This window comes from Salmo trutta, chromosome 19, assembly GCF_901001165.1.
Source record: "Salmo trutta chromosome 19, fSalTru1.1, whole genome shotgun sequence".
Classification (NCBI taxonomy): domain Eukaryota; kingdom Metazoa; phylum Chordata; class Actinopteri; order Salmoniformes; family Salmonidae; genus Salmo; species Salmo trutta.
Genome location: NC_042975.1, coordinates 19,086,953 through 19,091,842, shown reverse-complemented (window position 1 = coordinate 19,091,842; position 4,890 = coordinate 19,086,953).

Sequence of the window (4,890 nt, the reverse complement as noted above, 5' to 3'; positions counted from 1 at the left end):
GAACTCCATCCGGGAAACCAACGCAATCCATGACGCCACCGTGCCCCAATTTACATATCTTTATGACGTCTAACTGTAATCCAAAAATGTGTTGAAAGATAATGTGAAACACATATTACTATTAAAAATATGTTGTTATAATATAATCATTTCAGCATGATAGTAGTGTGTATAGTTCACACACCAGTCATTCACATGTTTGTATTCGGCTCTGGTTTACACCTTTGACTAGTGATGGGGAAACGAAGCTTCCTGAGGCGTTGAGTCTTTCCAGACAATTGTGTTGAAAATAGGTCCATTACATGAGGCTTTGGTCAACAGTGTACACTAGTGCCACCTCCTGGTGAAAAGAAATTAGAGCAGCCAATTTATTATAGACGATGTCCCACACACTGTAGCGAGTGCCTCTAAAAATACAACATACTGACCCTTTTTCCCCATCATCAGGAACACATCAGACTGATCTAAATTGCCAGTTGGGGCATGGGGTGGAGGCATCACAAATACACCTCCAATTGACTCAAATGATGTCAATTAGCCTATCAGAAGCTTCTAAAGCCATGACATAATTTTCTGGAGTTTTCCAAGATGTTTATAGCACAATCAACTTAGTATAGGTAAACTTCTGACCCACTGGAATTGTGATACAGTGAATTGTAAGTGAAATAATCTGTCTGTAAACAGTTGTTGGAAAAAGTAATTGTGTCATGCACAAAGTAGATGTCCTAACCGACTTGCCAAAACTATAGTTTGTTAAGAAGAAATTTGTGGATTGGTTGAAAAACAAGATTTAATGACTCCAACCCTAGTGTATGTAAACTTCAGCCTTCAACTGTATACAGTACCAGTCAGTGGTTTTAAACAAATCAAAATATACTTATATTTAAGATTCTTCAAAGTAGCCACCCTTTGCCTTGATGACAGCTTTGCACACTCTTGGCATTATCTCTACCATCTTCACCTGAGATTCTTTTCCAAAAGTCTTTCGTTCAAATATTTTTTATTGAACACACACAAGAATGGTGTATAGGTATAAAAGACAAGTATGCAATTCTTATCTAAACATAAAAGAGCAGACAGAAACAACAAGACCCAAAGTTCTAGGTACAAAACAAATATTACAAAACAAGACATACAGAACAAGGACAGAAAGAAAGAGGGTAGATGTCACCCCCTTATTCCCCCCTATTCCTCTCCCGACTGCTCGGGTGGCGGGGCAAGCACATGCTGCCCAAAGGTAGATTAAAATATTACAATTGAGAGTGCGTTAAAATGTACAAATTCACAGCGCCGACTGGTCCAAATAAGAGAGATTTGATCAAATGTTGATAATATATTGTTCAGAATATATCTAATTCTTTCTAAGTGTACAGTGTTTGCCAATTCGCTGAGCCATAATTTGGTAGAGGGAACTTCCCTCCTTTTCCAAAACAGGAAGATTTATTTTTTTCTGAAATGAGACTAAGACATGAGTTGTTTTGGGGGGTTGGTTAATCCATTTAGGGAATCAGGCACTCCCAGGATTATCAGAAGCAGGTCTGGGTCTATTGAAGTCTCCAGAACTTCAGAGAGGATCCTAAAAATCCCACACCAATAACCATACAAGCTAGAGCATAGGGCAAAGCAGTGGAGTAGTGTACCCTGCTCAGCCTGACATTTGTCACACATAGGGGATGTATCAGGAAATATCCTATGCAGTTTAGTTTTGGAATAGTGCAATCTGTGTAATACCTTGAATTGTATGAGATGATGTCTGGAGTTAATGGAGCAGATGTGGATATACTCCAAGCTATCTTCCCAGTCTGCCACAGAAATGTCAGTCCCTAGTTCTTCCTCCCATTTTGCCTTAATGGCATCTGTAGAAGGTATGCTAACAGATTGAAAAGCATCATATAGAGGAGATATCAGTTTGTCTGAGGTGGGGCATATTTTTATGCATCCGTCAAACATGGAAGGTTTAGCATTCCCAAATGTTGGGAGGTGTTTTCTAACCGTGTCTAATTTGTAGGTATCTGAAAAAGTTACTTCTGGGAAGATTATAAGTTTCCCTCAGCAACTCAAAGGAGGCAAAGGTCCCTTCTATATATAGATCCCCTATGGTACTTATCCCTAGCTCAAAAGGTGTTATCAAGGTTAGAGGGGGCAAAGGAGGGATTCCTGGCAACAGGGAGCATGAATGATATTGGTCTAAGATCAAAGTGGACTTTAATTTGCTTCCAGATTCAGACTGTGCTGTGTGTAATAGGATTGTTACGATAAAGTGACATCTCCAGATTGACAGGCGACAAAATCACAGCTCCAATAGAGAAGGGGTGACACTCCTCACGCTCCATACTAAGCCAGCTGGATGATGGAAGTGCGTCATCCAGCAAAAACGTAACAGCGCGGAGGTTAGCCGCCCAATAGTAAAATATAAAATTTGGGAGAGACAATCCTCCTTCCATCTTGGATTTACAAAGGTGTTTTTTACCTACCCTGTGTGTTTTATAATCCCAGATGAAAGGATTGATAATTGAGTCCAGTTGTTTATGAAAGGACTTAGGTATGAATACTGGTATGTTCTGGTATAGGTAGAGCAGTTGTGGGAGGAAGACCATTTTAATGGCATTAATTCTTCCGAGCAGAGAAAATGGGAGAGTTCTCCAAAATTGTATGTTTGACTTGAGTTTTTGCATCAGAGAGGGGAAATTCTCTTTAAATAGTGAGGAGTATTGTTTGGTAACTACAATTCCTAGGTAGGTCAATTTTTCTGAAGATAACTTAACTGGAAGATGTTCTAGCCAAGAGGTGTTTTGCAACCGTATGGGCATTAATTCACTCTTGTTCCAATTTTTTCTGTATCCCGAGAATGTACCAAACAAATTAATCACATCAAGAATAGCTGGGATACTAGCTTGGGGTTCTGTTACATAGAGGAGAATGTCATCTGCGTATAGGGAAATCTTATTTAGAGCATCTTTAGTATTATAACGGTGTATTGCTGCATGAGATCTGATCGCCTGAGCAAGAGGTTCAATAATTAGGGCGAAGAGCATAGGCGACAGGGCACAACCCTGCCTTGTCCCTCTATAAAGGTTAAATCGGGGCGACAATGATTGGTTAGTGAGTATTCTCGCACAGAGGTTCCTATATAAAAGCTGGATCCAATTTATGAACCCATCTCCAATATTAACATTTCTGTAGGACCTTGAATAGATAGGACCACTCAACTTGGTCAAAGGCCTTTTCGGTGTTAAGAGATATAACGGCAAGGTCCACGTTAGGTAACCTCAGGATACATAATGTTGAAGAGGCGCCTGAGATTGAAGAATGAGTTTCTGTTAGCGATAAAGCCGGTCTGGTCCGAATGGACCAATTTGCCAGTTAAAGTGCTAAGCCTTTTAGCCAGAGTTTTTGCTCAAATCTTTTGGTCTGTATTAAGGAGAGATATTGGTCTGTATGACCCTACCTCTTCCGGATCTTTACTCTTCTTATGTATAACTGTAATGAACGCCTCATCCAAAGTAGGTGGGAGAGCTCCATCCTCATTGGCCTGAACCAACATTTTGTGCAGGTAAGGAGAGAGCATGTTGCTGAATGTTTTATAGAATTCACTAGGCTATCCATCTGGGCCCGGGGTTTTGCCACTCTTTAGAGATGTAATTGTTTCTCGAATTTCTTCAAGAGATATTTCCTTATTCAGGAAATTGGAATCTTCCTGGTTCAGGGCAGGAAGATTGCAGTCCTCCAAAAAGTTTTGCATAATTAAGGGGTTAGGATCCACTTTAGATGTATATAGAGTCTCATAAAACTGACAGAATCTGTCATTGATGTCTTTGGGGGAAGAGAGTAATTCCCCAGATGCAGATTTAACTTTGTGAATCATTCGGTCACTCACATTTTTTTCGAAGTTGTCTGGTGAGTAATTTGTGTGGTTTGTCACCAAACTCAAAATATTTTTGCTTGGCATAGAGAAAAGATTTAGAAATTTTAGCTGAGAGAATCTGATTATATTCAAATTTTAAAGAGGTAATTTTTTTATGTTTCTCCATAGATGGATGGCTAGCATTCTCCCTATCAAGTAAGTGAATTTGTCACTCCAATTCTACCAATTTTCCTCTGTTTTGCCTACTCCTAGCAGCCTGAAAGGAGATGATACAGCCTCTCAAATAAGCCTTCAGTGTTTCCCACAATAATGCTGGGGAAGTCTCTGTGTTGTCATTGGTATCAAAGAAAAATGTAATTTGGTCTTTAAGATGTTCACAGAATGTTGGTTCTGTGAGGAGCTGAGGATTCAACCTCCAGACCCTCTCGTTTGGTACGATGTCACCCAATCTCAGGGAGAAGGTGAGTGGACTGTGGTCAGAGATTATAATATCATGATATCACATTACAGGTATAGGGGAGTAATTTCGCATCAACCAAAAAGTAGTCAATTCGAGTATAAACATTGTGAACATGAGAGTAAAAGGAGTATTCCCTACCCGTAGGGTTAGAGATCCTCCATATATCAAATAAGTTAGAATTTTTTATGTAGGTATTCAAGAATTCGCTTGAATAGAGGTAGGGGTTTGCCGGGTAGAGGATCTATCCAAATATTGGTCTAGCACACAGTTAAAGTCCCCACCAATGAACAGGTTAGTATGGGAGATATCTGGAATCAGGGCAAGGACTCTTTTGAAAAAAGAGGGGTTATAAATGTTTGGCCTATAGATATTTAGTAGAGTTACAGAAGTAGAGCGGATCTCTCCTATTACGATCGCATAACGACCGTCTTTATCCGCAATAATGGTTTTATGTAGAAAGGGAATTCCTTTCCATACCAGAATCGCTGTACCTCTCGTTTTGGCAGAGATGTTAGAGTGATACACTTGCCCCACCCACCCACCTACATTTAAGTCTGCTATGAGA